Here is an 18,249-nt window from a genome sequence, read left to right on the forward strand (position 1 = left end):
TTTTCATTTGTCATTTTGTTTATTCTTCCTCTCCTCTTATTGGTGAGTCTAGCCAGAGGTTTGTCAATTTTCTTTACCTTTTCAAATAACCAGCTCTTGGTTTGATTGATTTTGTCTATTGTTTTTTGAATCTCTATTTTATTAATTTCCTCTTTGATCTTTATGACTTCCTTCCTTTTGCTGATTTTAGGTATTGCTTGTTCTTCTTTTTTCTAATTCATTTAGGTGGTGGGTCAAGTTGTTGATTTAAGGTTTTTCTTCTTTTTTGAGGAATGCCTGTATTTCTATGAACATCCTTATGAGCACTGTTTTGTGGCATCCCAGCATCCCGGCCATGCCCTGCACCTGTGGGAAGCCACTTGCCTCACCACCCTAGACTGTGCATATCAGGCACAGCACCTCGTTACCAGAAGTCACTTGCTAGCCCACCATAGACCTGGTGTCTCCTGTAGTGAGAAGTCACTTGCTAGCCCAGGGTGGACCAGACCTGCAGTTGGAAGAAGCAAAGCATCACAATTACCCCTGACTCCAGTAGTGGGTGTGGCCTACCACAACTGGGGATATATGTACATAAATCACTTGCAGCCCCAACCTCTTCAGAGGGCATCACATAGAAGGTCGCTACAATGGAACACCACCTGATTTGTTCTCACTCCCCTGAGGGTACATCCACACTCCAGCTGCCATAACCAAATGTTCTAGGAGGGGCCCAGATATTTGATTTCTGTCACTTCCTAGGAACCTGCAACTAAGTGTAGTTATTTAGCACATTGTGTAGGAGCTAAGCAGGAACAGGTGCTTATTGCATGATTTACAGGTGGTGGGGAAGAAACCAATGCAGTTATCTCCAGCTCCAGAGATGGAAGTGGCCCAACACCACTAGAGGTCAGTGAACAGGCACCACTTGCAGCTCCATTCACCTCTTGCAGCTCCATTCACCTCAAGGGCATCACAGAGGAAGGCCTCATGACTGAATCAACTATTGGCACTCTTGCACATTTGGGAACACACTGGCCCTGCTGAATGTTCAGGGCAGCATCCATATATCATATCCCTGTAATTTCCCAGGATTGTGCAACTAGGAACAGCCTGTGCAGCACTTCCTATGTGGACTAAGTCAAATGGATCACCTCTTGCATGGTCTACAGGTGGTAGAGGCAAATAACTATAGTTATCACTGAATCTAGAGATGGTCATGGCTCACTCCCACCTAAGGTTCCAATCACCTCAGAGGAGGGCACTGCAATCAAACACAAGCTGTTGTTGCTCTAATTCCCCTTGCAACTCACACACCCTGCTGCAGCTATGTCCAAATTCTCTGGTCATCTTACAGATCCTTCTAGAGCCCATTACCACTTCCCAGGGCCCTGCAAATAAGAGTAACCTGTACCACCATCCTATAGGTCTTTGCTTCTGTTGAGAGCCCAATGACCAGGCACAGTATTCTGGCCCTACCCATTTCTCCCTTCTTCCTGAAAATACACTGAGCATCCTAGGGATAACAGACTGCTCACACTGAAGAAAGAGGCAGAAAAGATTCAAACTCCCACACCAAAAAACCATAGTAACCTCCCAAAAAATTACAAATGTGTATTCTTACATAGAAATAAACTTCCCCATTTTCACAGTAAAGAAAAGCACAAGCAAGATGAAGAAGCTCAGAAACCATTCATAGTTAAAACAACAGGAGAACTCACCTAAAGCAGTCAACAATGAAACAGACCTCTGCAGTCTGACGGACTTTGATTAAAAAAGGTGGTAGTGAAAATACTGAAGGAATTAAGAGAGGATATGAACAGTAATACAGATTCCCTCAGAAAGGAACTAGAAAATATAAGGAACAGCCAAGAAAAACTAAGAAATTCATTTGCAGAGTTACAAATTGGGATAAAGGCACTAAAGAGCAGAATGAATTAGTGATGTGGAGGATAGAATAACAGAAATCACCCAAGCAGGACAGCAGACAGAAAACCAAAAGAAAAAAAAAACATGAAAGCAATATAAGAGACCTATGGGATAATATAAAGCAGGCCAATCTACACATAATAGCAATTCCAGAAGGAGAAGGAAAAGACAAGGGAATTGAAAATGTATTTGAAGAAATTATGGCTGAAAACTTTCCAAATCTAAAGGATACTGTTATCAAGGAAGCACAGAGGGCCACAAACATGTTGAACCCAAACAAGTCAACACCAAGATGTATTATAATAAAAATTGCAATATTTAAAGATAAAGAGTGGATTATAAAGGCAGCAAGAGAAAAGTAAAGCATTAATTACAAGGGATCCCCCATAAGGATATCAGCCAATTTCTCTACAGAAACACTACAGCCCAGAGGGAGAGGCAAGATGTATTTAAAGCACTGAAAAGAAAAAAAAAAATTTCAACCTAGAATATTCTATCCAGCAAGAATATAATTTAAAATAGAATGGGAAATAAAGAACTTCCCCCACAAAAAAAAGTAAAAGAGGACAGGAATACAAAACCCATTCTAAAATAAATACTGAAATAGCTTCTCTAAATACAAAAAAAAAAGAGGAAGAGATAGGATGGAGGAAACCACATTGGGAAAGCAGTCACTTAAATAAGCCAACATACATATGCAAGCATAAAGATGTTTCTTTAAAAACAGTCATCAAAATCATACAATGTGGGCAAAAGAAGTAATAAAAAATAGGTTCTCTTTATTTTTTTAAGGATGTGCTTGAGCCTATATGATTATCAGGCTAAAGCAAGCAGATATTGGAAGGGGTTAACATACCTAAAAAGCAGGGAAACCACAAATCAAAACTGAACATTACATTCACAAAAACTGAAAAGAAAAATATTCAAGCATAAAATAAATGGAAACCATCCAACCAAAAAAAGAAGGGAAGAAAAGAGAACCATAAAGTCAACTGGAAAACAAGGTGTAAAATGGCAATAAATGCATATCTATCAGCAGTCACCTTAAATGTCAGTGGACTGAATGCTCCAATCAAAAGACACAGAGTGGCAGAATGGTTAAAAAAGTAAAAACATTCAATACAAGGGACTCACCTTAGGGCCAAGAACATTTATAGACTGAAAATGAGGGGATGGGAAAGAACACTTCATGCCAATGTACAAGACAGGAAAGCAGGAGTTGCAATACTTATATCAAACAAAATATACTTTAAAACAAAGGCTATAAAGAAAAACAAAGGAGGACACTATTAAATGGTTAAAGGATCCATTCAAGAAGAGGATACTACAATAATCTATATATATGGCCCTAATATAGGAGCACCCAGGTACTTTCAACAAATACTAACAGATATAAGGGGAGAAATTGATGGGAATACAATCATAGTAGGAGACTTTAACACCCCACTCGCATCAATGGACAGATCCTCTAGATAGAAAACCAATAAATGAACAGAGATTCTAAAGGAAACAATAGAAAAATTAGACTTAATTGACATTTTTAGGACATTACATCCAAAATAATCAAAATATACATTCTTCTCAAGTGCACATGAAACATTCTCAAGATTAAATCACATATTGGGGAACACAGCTAACCTCAACAAATTTTAGAGTATAGAAATTATTCCAAGTATCTTCTCTGACCACAATGGCATGAAACTAGAAATCAACAACAGGAAAAGAAGTTAGAAAAAACCTACGACATGGAGACTAAGCAATTACTAAAAAAAACAATGGGTCAATGAGGAAATGAAGAAGGAAATTGAAAAATACCTCAGGACAAATGAAAATGAAGACATGACCACTCAGAATCAATGGTATACCACAAAAGAAGTGATTATGGATTTTGACAAAGCTAGCATAAATAAGCAAATGAGAATATATTTTTTAAGAAGCACACTTTTGCCCAAGATATGAATTATAATGCTGGGATCCAGAAATTATTTTGCCCTTTCACTAAGATGAGCCCTGAAGAGATGGAAAATGGACTCCAAAAATATCACAGACATTTACTCATTTCAGGAGGTATACTACTAAAAGTTCATGTATTCCAAATCAAACTATCTTTCATCATTCTTCAATATTATCTTCTGGTCTCCAAGAAGTTGGAAAATATGGCAACTTTTGATAGCATCCTTACTTTACAAAACTTATAATATATCACGACACTGCACATGTACTCAGTATCTGATGTTGGTAAGTATATCTTAGATTAAAAATAACAGTAGATACAGATCTATTTTAGCTTTTCCACTAACTTAACTTGAACTACCATGTGTTACCTATTAATTATTTGGCAGCTTGAGCTCATATAATCTCCCATTACAAGGTATTTTCACTGCTACTATATAGAGTTTTAAATTGATATAAAACAGAAGGAGGCAAGATGGCAGAAGAGTAGTGGGACACGTTCACCCTCTCCCACAAACACAACAACAACAACAACAAAAACACATCTACAGGATAAACAACTCACACAGAACAGCAACCAATCACTGGCAGAAGAACCTAAACTCCAATAACGGCAAGAAGTTTGTGACATTACTGGGTAAAACAAGAGAAAAGAGGAGAGTGAGAGAAGGTGAATCCAAACTGGATGGGTGCTCCCAAAAGGGAACTGTGGAGGAGAAAGGGATCCCACACCCTGGAAAGTCACCTACTCGATGGAAAGATCAACAGAACCGGAGGAATCTCCAGATTCAGAGAAAAGTGTAGCAATAAGTTGGAGTTCTGAAAAGCAGAGAGAGAACCGAACAGATCATCTGAACTACTGGCACAGTCACCAAAAATTGAGACGCTTGGGTGGGGGCTGGGCACCGAGACCTCGGCTCTGGAGGTTAGTCCCCAGAAACGGGATGGGGACATAGTGGAGCAGAGACTGCTTGGGAGGTCTAGGAACTGGTCTGTCAAGTTTGATGGGGCAGAGACTGCCTGGGAAACTAGAAAGCAGAACATTGCGGGGGGAGGGAGAAATATGCTAAGGGCGGGGAAGTAAAAAGCCACATCTGCAGGAACCTGGGAGAAGAGCTGGGTCTGCACCAGTGTTGGGGAAGGGAGAGAAGGGTTGGGCCCCATAGAATACTCCCCATGCCACAGTGAGCTTACTGGCCCACCAGCTATCAGAAAGCTGTGCTTCCCAGTGCATCCCCCTGCCACCCCTTACACATGTGCCAACATGGGGCTGCCTGCCATCTGGGAAGGCTGGCTTCAACAATTGCCAGAAGCCTACTGCCACAGGGGCTTTCCCTGCCCTGGCCTGTTTTCCCTCTGGAGGGGCTACACACCCATGGAGCAGTACAAAGCACCTCCAACCCCTGGGAAAAGGCCTGCAGCCCAGAAAAACTACAACAAGCTTGGCCTGGCCATGAAAATATCTGCCTACATTCTCAAACAGTCCTTCCAAGTCAGGCTGCCCTAAGGAAGAGCCTCTTGGGTTCACAGCAGCCCAGCTAGCCACTCCAGCCCTCTGGGGTGGGGGGCGCACTACCATGGAACAGCTACCCAGCACTTCCAGCCCCCTGCAAGAGCCCCCGCAGCCCAGAAAAGCTAGAACAAGCTTGGCCAAGCCATGAAAAAATCTGCCTATATTCTCGGACAGTCCTTCCAAGTTGTGCTGCCCTGGGGAAGAGCCCATTGGGTTTGCAGCAGCCCAGCTAGCTGCTCCAGGCCTCAGAAGGTGCCACACTCCCACGGAACTGCTTCCCAGCACCACCAGCCCCCTGAAGGAGCCCAAAGAGCACAGAAATCTAGAACAAGCTTGGCTGGACTGTGAAAAGATCTTCCTATTTTCTCAGACAGTCCCTCCAAGTCGGGCTGCCCTGGGGAAGAGCCTCTTGGGTTCTCAGTAACCCAGATAGCTGCTCCAGCTCTCAGGGGGTGCTGCACTCCTGAGGAACAGCTGTCTAGCACTGCAAGCCCCCGGCAAGAGCCCCACAGCACAAAAACACCATAGCAAGCTCTGCCCAGCCGAGTGAAATCTGCTCCCATCGTGATGTGGACCTCCCAGTCATGTCTGCCCTCAGGAAGTCTTCCTTTGCTTCAGAGAGAGCCTGTCAGCTCAGCCTACCCCCAAGAAAAAACATGCTGCCTCAAAGAAGACTGACCAACAACACCAGTCCTCAGGAAACATTCCATGGCAGTGACAAGGCAAACACTGCCCAGCCACGGAGAGTACAACTCCCTCAGGAAAAAGAAAACAACAAGCAAGATGAAGAAGCTGAGAAACCACCCCCAGTCAAACCAACAGGAGAACTCACCTAAAGCAATCAACAATGAAACAGATCTCTGCAGTCTGAAAGACCTGGAGTTCACAAGGGAAATAGTGAAAATACTGAAGGAATTAAGAAAATATATGAACAGTAATGCACATACCCTCAGAAAGGAACTAGAAAATATAAGGAGGAGCTAAGAAAAACTAGAAAATTCATTGGCAGACATACAAACTGAACAAAGGGCAGTAAAAACCAGAATGAATAATGCAGAAGAACGAATCAGTGATATGGAAGATAGAATAATGGAAATCACCCAATCAGGTCAGCAGACAGAAGACCAAATGAAAAAACAGGAAAGCAATATGAGACCTATGGGATAATATAAAGCAGGCCAATTTATGCATAATAGGAATTCCAGAAGGAGAAGAAAAAGATAAGGGGATGTAAAATATATTTGAAGAAATTATCACTGGAAAATTCCCAAGTCTAAAGGATATTGATTTCCAAATACAGGAAGCACAGAGAGCCCCAAACAATTAAAAATACCTTGAAACAAATGATAATGAAGACACAACCTCTCAAAATCTATGGGACACTGCAAAAGCAGTGCTCAGAGGGAAATTTATAGCAATACAGGCCTTTCTCAAAAAAGAAGAAAGATCCCAAATTGACAACTTAAACCTTCACCAAAATGAATTAGAAAAAGAAGAACAAAAAAGACCTAAAGTCAGCAGAAGGAAGGAAATTATAAAGATCAAAGAAGAAATCAATAAAATAGAGATTCAAAAAACAATAGAGAAAATTAATAAAACCAAGAGCTGGTTCTTTGAAAAGGTAAACAAAATTGACAAACCCCTGGCTAGACTCACTAAGAAGAGGAGAGAAAGAACCCAAATAAACAAAATTAGAAATGAAAAAGGAGAAATCACAACGGATCCTGCAGGAAAAAAATAAAAAATAAAAACTTAAGAGAATACTATGAACAACAATATGGCAACAAGTTTGACAGTCTGGAAGAAATGGACAATTTTCTAGAAGCTTACAGCCTGCCAAAACTGAATCAAGAAGAAACAGACCAACTGAACAGATCCATCACTAGAAATGAAATTGAAGATGTCATAAAAACACTCCCTACAAATAAAAGTCCAGGACCAGATGGCTTCACAGGAGAATTCTACCAAACATATAAAGAGGAATTTGTGCCCATCCTCCTTAAACTCTTTCAAAAGCTTGAAGAAGAAGGAATACTCCCAAAAACATTCTATGATGCCACCATCAATGTAATTCCAAAACCATAAAAAGATACCACCAAAAAAGAAAACTATTGCCAAATATCATTGATGAATATAGATACAAAAATTCCCAACAAAATCTTAGCCAACCAAATCCAACAACATGTCAAAAAAATTATACACCATGACCAGGTAGGGTGCATCTCAGGTTCACAAGGATGGTTCAACATATGCAAATCAATCAACATCATACGCCACATTAAAAAAAAAGTAAAAAATCATATTATCATCTCAATAGATGCAGAAACAGCATTTGACAAAGTCCAACATCCATTCATGATCAAGTCCCTCGCCAAAGTGGGTATAGAGGGAACATTCCTGAACATAATCAAAGCCATTTATGAGAAACCCACAGCAAATATAATCCTCAATGGGGAAAAACTGAAAGCCTTCTCACTCAAATCTGGAACAAGACAGGGATGCCCACTCTCACCACTGCTCTTCAACATAGTTTTGGAAGTCCTAGCCACAGCAATTAGACAAACAAAAGAAATAAAAGCATCCATATAGGAAGGGAAGAGATAAAACTGTCACTGTACACAGAAGACATGATACTATACATAGAAAATCCTAAGGACTCAACCCCAAAACTCCTTGAACTGATTAATAAATTCAGCAGAGTAGCAGGATATAAGATTAACATTCAGAAGTCAGTTGCATTTCTGTATACCAGAAATGAAATATTAGAAAAGGAATACAAAAATATGATACCTTTTAAAATTGCACCTCACAAAATCAGGTACCTTGGGAATACACCTGACCAAGGAGGTAAAGGAGCTATATGCCGAGAACTATAAAACTTTAATCAAAGAAATCAAAGAAGAGGTAAAGAAATGGAAAGATATTCCATGTTCCTGGATTGGGAAAATCAATATTGTAAAAATGGCCATACTACCCAAAGCAATCTACAGATTAAATGCAGTCCCTATCAAATGACCCATGACATTTTTCACAGAACTAGAACAAACTAGCCAAAAATTTATATGCAGCAACTAAAGACCCAGAATTGCCAAATCAATCCTGAGAAACAAAAACCAAGCAGGAGGCATAACTCTCCCAGACTTCAAGAAATACTACAAAGCCACAGTCATCAAGACAGTGTGGAACTGGTACCAAAACAGACAGACAGACCAATGGAATGGAATAGAGAACCCTGAAATAAACCCTGACACCTATGGACAATTAATCTTTGACAAGGGAGGCAAGAACATCAAATGGGAAAAAGAAAGTCTATTCAGCAAGCATTGCTGGGAAACCTGGACAGCTGCTTGCAAGGCAATGAAATTAGAACACACCCTCACACCATGCACAAAAATAAACTCCAAATGGCTGAAAGACTTAAATAAAAGACAGGACACCATCAAACTCCTAGAAGAAAACATAGGCAAAACACTCTCTGACATGAACATCATGAATATTTTCTCAGGTCAGTCTCCCAAAGCAATAGAAATCAGAGCAAAAATAAACCCATGGGACCTAATCAAACTGAAAAGCTTTTGCACAGCAACAGAAACCCAAAAGAAAACAAAAAGACAACTTACAGAATGGGAGAAAACAGTTTCAAATGATGCAACTGACAAGGGCTTAATCTCTAGAATATATAAACAACTTCTACAACCCAACAGCAAAAAAGCCAATCAATCAACGGAAAAATGGGCAAAAGACCTGAAAAGAATGTTCTCCAAAGAAGATGTACAGATGTCGAACAAACACATGAAAAAATGCTCAACATTCGTGATTATAAGTGAAATGCAAATCAAAACAACCATGTGATACCACGTCAGTATGGCCATCATTCATAAATCCACAAATAACAAGTGCTGGAGGGGGTGTGGAGAAAAGGGAACCCTCCTGCACTGTTGGTGGGAATGTAAGCTAGTACAGCCACTATGGAGAACAGTTTGGAGATACCTTAGACATCTATACATAGAACTTCCATATGACCCCACAATCCCACCCTTGGGCATATATCCAGACGAAACTCTACTTAAAAGAGACACATGCACCCGCATGTTCATTGCAGCACTATTCACAATAGCCAGGACATGGAAACAACCCAAATGTCCATCAACAGATGATTGGATTCAGAAGACATGGTACACATACACAATGGAATACTACTCATCCATAAAAAAGAATGACATAATGCCATTTGCAGCAACATAGATGGAACTAGAGACTCTCATACTGAGTGAAATAAGCCAGAAAGACAAAGACAAATACCATACGATATCACTTATAACTGGAATCTAATATCCAGCACAAATGAACATCTCCTCAGAAAAGAAAATCATGGACTTGGAGAAAAGACTTGTGGCTGCCTGATGGGAGGGGGAGGGAATGGGAGGGATCGGGAGCTTGGGCTTCTCAGACACAATTTAGAATAGATTTACAAGGAGATCCTGCTGAGTAGCATTGAGAACTTTGCCTAGATACTCATGTTGAAACAGAACAAAGGGTGGGGGAAAAAATGTAATTGTAGTGTATACATGTAAAGATAACTTGATCCCCTTGCTGTACAGTGGGAAAATTAAAAAATAGAAAAAAAAAGAAAAAAATGCCATTGATGATTTGATAGAGATGGAATTGAATTTTAGATTTCCTTGGGAATTAATACTCTTTTGGTGCATATTGATTTTTATCCAAGAGCATGGTATATATTTCCATCTGTTTTTATCATCTTTTATTTCTTTCATCATTGCCTTATAGTTTTCATAGTACAGGTCTTTTGTCTCTTTAAGTAGGTTAATTACTAGGTATTTTATTATTTTTGATACCATTTTAAATAGCATGGTTTCCCTAATTTCTCTTTCTGATCTTTCATTGTTAGTATATAGAAATGCAATTGATTTACATGTATTAATTTTGTATCCTACCACTTTACTAAATTAATTGTCAAGTCTGTTTTCTGGTAGTGTTTTTTTTAGGTATATTATCATGTAATCTGATGAAAGTGATGGTTTTATTTCTTTTCCAATTGTATTCCTTTTATTTCCTTTTCTTCTATGATTGTTGTGGCTAGGACTTCCAAAAGTATACTGAATGATAGTGGTGAAAGTGGACATCCTTGTCTTGTTCTTGACCTTAGTGGAAATGCTTCACCATTGAGAATGATGTTAGCTGTGTGTTTGTCATATATGGCTTTTATTATACTGAGTTATGTTCCCTCTATGCCCACTTTCTGGACAGTTTTATCAGATACAGGTGTTGAATTTTGCCAAAAGCTTTTTCTGAATCTATTGAGATGATCATATTGTTTTTAATTTTTCTGTTTCTTGATGTGGTGTACCAAACTGATTGATTTGTGGATATTGAAGAATCCCTGCTTCCCTGGGATAAATCCCACTTGATCAGGGTATATGATCCTTTTAATTTATAGTTGGATTTGGTTTGTTAATATTTTATTGAGGATTTTTGCATCAATGCTCTTCATTGATATTGGTCATAATTGTCACAATTTGTGTTGTCTTTACCTGGTTTTGTTATCAGGGTTGTGGTGACCTCATAGAATGATCTTGGGGGTATTCTTTCCTCTGCAATTTTTTTTGGAAGAATTTCAGAAAGATATTTGTAAACTAACTTCTCTAACTATCTTATAGAATTCACCAGTGAAGTAATCAGGGCCTGGACTTTGGTTTTTTGAAATTTTGAAAAATCACACTTTCTATTTCAATACTTGTGGTTGGTCTATTCATATTTTCTATTTCTTCCTGTCTCAGTCTTTGTAGGTTATATATTTGTAAGAATCTGTCCATTTCTTCTTTATTTTATTGGCACATAGATACTTAAAATAGTCACTTATGATACTTTGTATTTCTGTGGTGTCATATGTAACTTCTTTTTCATTACTGATTTTATTGATTTGAATCCCCTCTCCCTCCTTTTTTGGATGAGTTTGTATAAAGGATTATCAAATTTGTTGATCTTTTTGAAGAAACAACTTTTGCTTTCATTGATATTCTCTATTGTTTTCTTTGTCCCTATTTCATTTATTTCTGCTCAATGTTTATGATTTATTTCCTTCTACTAATTTTGGAATTTATTTTTTCTTCCTTCTCTAGATATTTTAGGTGTAAAGTTATTTATTTGAGATTTTTTATTTACTGAGATAAGATTTTATTGCTATAAGTGTCCCTCTTGGAATAAATAAATAAATATGTACCTGATTGCAATCTAGGAGAACTGATTTTGAACTTTATTTTCATTTGTTGTATCTGAGTCTTCCTCTGTACATCACGGATTTTTCCTAGAATTTGGTTTTTCCATTAAAAAAAAAAGACAGTGACTTTGACCACCCCACAGAATTATTTTAAAATCCACATTAGGTTGCATTTATGTTAGCATTTATGAAATGTAAAAGACTAGAAATATAAACCAGCACCATAATAATGATCTCATGATGCAAAGTTATATATGATTTATATAAATATATAACAGATATACAACTGAGAGTAATTACTTTTGTTATTCAGTCATACCTAAAGAAAGCCTTCCAATACCTTTAGTCATAGTCATTATATTAATATGGTACATAAACAATATATTTTTGAGAAGTACAAATACTAATAAGCATATTTCTTATTATCTATTTCACCATCAAGATATTTTAACCCTTTATAAACCCTCTTCTGAATTAACTTCAGAATCAGAATTCTTTAGTTGATTACATACAGGTTGAATTGTGATGCATTCTGAGAGTAATAATTCTATAGCAAATTATTCTCAGGCTACATGAAATATGTCATGCTTTTCCCAGAGTTGATTTTATTCAATATAGTATACCTCAGTACCTTTAAAGTCTGAGGAGAAATTGTATTTTAAATTGCTTAAGAGAAAACAACAACATTGCTTGACATCAAGGATTAAGTGTTGTTATATATAAGTTCATTTATTTAAAAAAATGAAATATCAGTATGTGATTTTCGCTTATGAGTTTACAGCTCAAATATTACATGTATATTTTGTGAACATTATGCAAATGATGAACCAGGGTTAGTAAGCTGAGAGTATTAATGAAACAAATGTAAAAGTATTAATTACATTTTATCAGATATTCCATATTTTTTTACATATTAAATGGTATATTCTAGAAAAGAAATGCTGTTTCTTAGAGAACTACTAAATAATAAAAAGCATACATTTAAATATCAAGATGAGAACATTATATATATATGCATTATATATATGTATTACAGGGTCACTATGCTATACAGCAGAAATTGACTCAACACTGTAAATCAACTATATGTTTATAAAAATAAGTTTAAAAAAAGAAAAAATAAATATCAATTTGATTTGGATTACTCTATAATGGCTGCCTATTGTAATTTTAATCATTATTTCCCAAGTATTTTTCCCCACATCTAATCAATGATTAATAATTATATATTTTCTATTCAACAGTAACAAGATCAACTCACAAACAAATAATGGCCATTCACAACTATAAAGGACAAACTTGGTCATTAATGTTTATATCACTTGTCTTTTTCATTGGATCAAAAATGATGAGATCCCCCTGTGTAGCACTGAGAACTATGTCTAGATACTTAAAATGGAGAATGACAATGGGAGAAAAAATTATGTATATGTGTATGTGTAACTGGATCCCCATGCTGTACAGTGGATAAAAATAAGTTTGTTGGGGGAAATAACAATAAAAAAATAAAAAGTAAAAAATAAAAAAACTAAGTCTCTTACCACATTCATTTAACCATATAACTTTCAATAAATTTGGTTCAGTGATCCATTTATGAGCAGGAATTATAATTACCAACTTCTGCTATAAAACAAAAGCATCTCTTGCCAGTTTCTATCACAAGGCATACCAAATCCCACTTATCACCATAATAGTAATAATAGAAGTTATTAGCTTATTTATCCAACTAATAGCCCTAGCATTATGTCTGAATATATATACTAATTAAGCTCAAACAAGGCAGGTTATGTGTATGTCAAAAGAGTTATAACAAAATGCTCTGACTGCGAGAATTATATACAACATAATTTCAGTTGAGGATTTTAAGGGAGTAAAATTCATGCAAACACATATAACGTCTGTACATGAATCATATGTACATGAGTCACATGGGCCAACTGATTTGTGTTCTAAAAATCCTGATATCTTTAAAATGATCTAGTTTTTAATTGGTAAGAAGAAAATTCACTTATTATTCAATGTGCATAATAAGTAGTTAACCAAGCTTTTTATCCTAGGTATTTTCTGGCCTGTATTTTAAAATTATACATTGTGGCAAATTATTTGATATGACTCTTTAACTATGTTGATCCTTAAGAAAATTATCATTTTTTCTAAAATGTAGAGAAAAAATTACAGCCTTATTTTTACATAAAATTCCAATGATTATATACAAATTATATTAATAAAATCAATTATCTTTAGAAAAATAATTAGTAGATAGATATAAGATGTGATTATTATAAAGCAATATAGATAATTAGGATAATGAGTATATGAAAATTTGACATATTTTAATATTTTTATAGAATTATTGGTACAAATATAGTACAAACATGAAATTGTGATATATTTAAAAAAATGAAATCCCTAAATAAATTTGGGTTAATAAGTGACTTGCCTAAGGACAAACAGATCATAAATACTACAATCACAACCAAAAATTTATTCTTTGGACTCCATCAGCCTTACTATTTCCACTCCTATGGCACTGCTTAATTTGTGTTCACCTGGTAAGTCTAAAAAAAATTCAATCATATGTTATTTTCTAGTCAGTGATATAGATCTTTTACAAAAAAATCACTATTGCCTTGTCATCAAAATCACCATGTAATAAATATTTAACAAATATCCATTATGTGTTAGTCAACAGGAAAAAAATTTATTAGAAAACCTCATCTAACTAGAATGTAAGTCTTCATGAAATTCAAGGAATGCAAGAATTGGAGGAAAAAGCATTTATATTTTTATAAATTAGATTGCTATATGGTTATACAAATAACTATGAGCATGAGTAAACATGCTCAACATCACTAGTCATAAATAAAATGTAAATTAAAATGGCATGATATGACTAGAATGGCTAAAGTGAAAAAGACTTGTAATACCAAGAATTGGCTAGGATATGGAGAAATTAGAACTCATATATTGCTGGTGGGAATGCAGCTGGTAAGGTCACTTTTGAAAAAAAAATATGGAAATATTTTGTAAACTCGTCTAGGTTTTTCATATGACCAAGCAATTACCATCCAAGAGAAATTAAATAATGTATTCACACAAAGATGCGGATTTGGATGTTAACCACATTCCTGATTATTGCTATAAATTGGAAAAAAGCATAAATGTCTTTCAACTACTGAATGGATAAACTAATAATATTTTATTTCTACAATGGAATGCTACTCAAAAAATAAAATATTTGTCTACAGAATCACATGGAAAATCTCAAAAACATTACATGAAAGAACTTAAATATAAAGGCTAGTGTGTGGATCACCTTTTATGGAATTCTAGAAAACATAAAGCTATAGTGGAAGAAAGTAGATCAGTGTTGCCAGGCACTAGGAATAGGGATGAAATTTTAATGCAAACCTTTCAAGACAAAGGGACTTATCCACAGCTTAGTTGTGGTAATATTTACACAGTTATATGCAATTATCAAAATATATCAAGCAATATACTTTTGGTCAAAAATTACTTTATATAGATTAAAAAAACTAATAATAAAACAGGAATGATAATGTTTAAATTCTCCCAAGAAAATTGATAGACTAAAAGCTATCAAACAGTAAGGTAATGGAAAAAATCACAAAAGTATTTACTATTTCCATATGGGAAATACAATTGCAGGTAATTAATTTCAGGATTGTCTCAGTGAATCTGTGATTTTGGGTTCATATCTCTGTAACTCTTTTGATATCAAGATAGTTGAGGACATCAAACATCAAATTCTTAGTCTGTTCTGCAAAATGCATGTTCTGCATCTATTAGTCTATTGTTGCCTTCAGGGTGGATTAGCAATGGGATACTGCTCTTTAGCACTGGGAACTCTGTCTAGTCACTTATGATGGAACATGTAATGTGAGAAAAAAGAATGTATACATGTAAGTGTAACTGGGTCACCATTCTGTACAGTAGAAAAAAAGTATATATAGGAATAATGATAAAAAATGCATGTTCTCATGCAGGAAGGAGGAAGGGAATATATTATTGTCTTATTGCTACTGTAACACGCTATAACAAATCTGGTAGTTTAAACAACACAATTTTTTTCCAGTTCCTTTGATCTAAAATCTGACATGGATTTGACTATGCTAAAATCAAAATATTATCAGGGCTATTTTCTATTCTGGAGATTTTCAGGGATATTTATTTGCCTTTTTCAGCTTCTAGAGTCTCCCTGAATTCCTTGGTTCTTAGCTACTTTCTCCATCTTTAAAACTAGCAATGAAAGTTTTTTCCTTCTAATATCATACCCCAAATACTCTTCTAACATCACATATAGAAAGAAGAAAAACAAGGAAAGTCTCTCTGATTTTAAAAACTCTTGTGATTAGATTGAGCCATCCTAGAAAATCTCTATCAGAGGCATAATCTTAATTTCATTGGCAAAATCCCTTTTGTCTTGTAAAGTAACATATTCAAAGTTTCCAGAGATCATGGCTATCTTTGAGGGTCTTTATTCTGCCTATCACAGATGGGTTACAAGTTGATGAGAGCTCTTTTAAACTGCTCTTCACCAGAGAGGAGATATATTTCCTAATAGCCTCAGGAAGACTTTTCTTTATAACTCATTTACCAGAACCATTGTTCTGGTACACTAAATGCAAAGGAATTGATGAAAGTAATTATCTAGCCCTTCCAACTTCTATGGGGGGAGACAGGCAAAATGACTCAGACCACCAGGATATGTCACATATTGCTTTTCTATGGCTTTTCTTCCCAGAAGAAAAATATTATAAAATGTCCAATTTATGAAACTCTCCTTTAACTCTGTGACATAGGTATGGTAACAGGAAATAAAACAAAATTTTTCTCTGAATAAAATTCTGAAAGATGCACTCCAACCTACTGAAAGCTAGGATGATGATAAGATTGAGACTGAGACCTTACCATGTGCCTGCACTCTTCAAAGCACCATTCATTAATTCTTACCATATTTTTATGAAGTAGATATTATAAATAACTCTATTTACAAATAAGAAAAGAGCAGAGATATATTAAATATTTTTCAAGGACACATAGCTAAGTGGTAAATATTCAAAGCTAGCAGTCCAGGTATAGAACTCATAATAATAATTATCAAATTATATTTTTACATAAAATGGAGCCTATGAGATTACAAAATGAAAACTTCTAGAAGAAGGTTTAATATGTTCAGTCTGAATCTCAAAGTGATGTCTGGGTTGGAGATATAGATTTCAAAATACAGAATTCAATATAGAATTTCAAAATAGATATTTCAAAATATGTGGGGGAAGCTGGCCGCAAGAGTTTGGAAGGAACAAAACAAGACGGGGGCAGTAGAAGCATGGTATTGGACGTAAAAAAATTAAGCAATGGTTAGAGCTAGTGTCTAGTTATAAACTAGTTAGTCCTAGAAGAGTACAAAATATCATAACCAATGGCTTGATAGGATACCTGTGGTAAACTAAGAAAAAAGTCTGAAAACTTATGTGTGTGGGGGGGTGTTAGGAACAGGATAAGTATTAATACTGGTATCTGTAGTATCTGTATCAATTTTCATTAATGTAGTATTTTATGTGTTTTAAAATTTCTGATTCTCTTCTGTTTCTCATTAAATGAATATGAAATGTGAAGTGAAAGTGTTTTGTTATTTATTTGAGGAATTTATATCTGCTTCTCATAAGGCAGGGGGCTGATGTTTGCCTGGAAACATGATTGAAAATGTTTATCTCTGCTGCCAAAATAGTGACTAAACATGAAGTGTTTCAGAAATTGGCATTCATTTTAAGGGAGAATCAGCAACATTGAAAGGCATGCTAATCTAACTTTCTGCTGAAGAAAACATTGGAGCTTCTCTAAGTTGTTATTGCTGTTTGTGTTTTAACTAAATTTTACTTTGTATAGGGTCAGAACTGTCCTTTTTGTTCACTTTAACAATATACCATGACCATTTTTCCACATCAATCTATATAATTCCTTCTTCTTAATGGAATCAGGATTCCTTATTCCTTCTAAACATCACGCAGAGAAGCTCTTTTCACATTGTGACTTATGCATTAAGAACTAAGAACCATTCAGTTCTCAATGGGCTTGCAATTGGAACATCTCAGGAACACTCTGGACTTCTCTGCTCTGTTTAATTAACATTGACTCCCATCATTATATTAGAATAGATTTTATTTTCTCTTTATGTCAATTACATTGACTGACAGTCTGCAATGAGTTTCCTAGTAACACCTAGGGAATGCTTGGAAATCCTATTTAACTATACTTCCAAATATTGAGAACTTGTCACAAACAAGGCACTTTTCTTTCTTTCTTGCTGATTTAGAAAATTTACCTTAATCTCAACTAGAGTTTGCCAAATACTATAAGGCTTTAGATTATGCAATTACCTAACAATTTTTAAAGAGTTTCTTCTTTTTCCTCTCTAGGTAATAATCTTGAATTCTCTGATAGAGGCAGTTGACTTAATCATTAATTCAATATTGGCTATTTTCTTTGTCATCATAAAGTCAAAAAAACTTTTTTGAAAACATAAATACTAAATGTTTTGTTATTACATTGCACCAAAAATACAGGCTTTGACCTTAGATTTTATTATCCTGAACATAAAATTAAGAAAAGATAATTT

This window comes from Phacochoerus africanus, chromosome 14 (assembly GCF_016906955.1).
Source record: "Phacochoerus africanus isolate WHEZ1 chromosome 14, ROS_Pafr_v1, whole genome shotgun sequence".
Taxonomy (NCBI): Eukaryota; Metazoa; Chordata; class Mammalia; order Artiodactyla; family Suidae; genus Phacochoerus; species Phacochoerus africanus.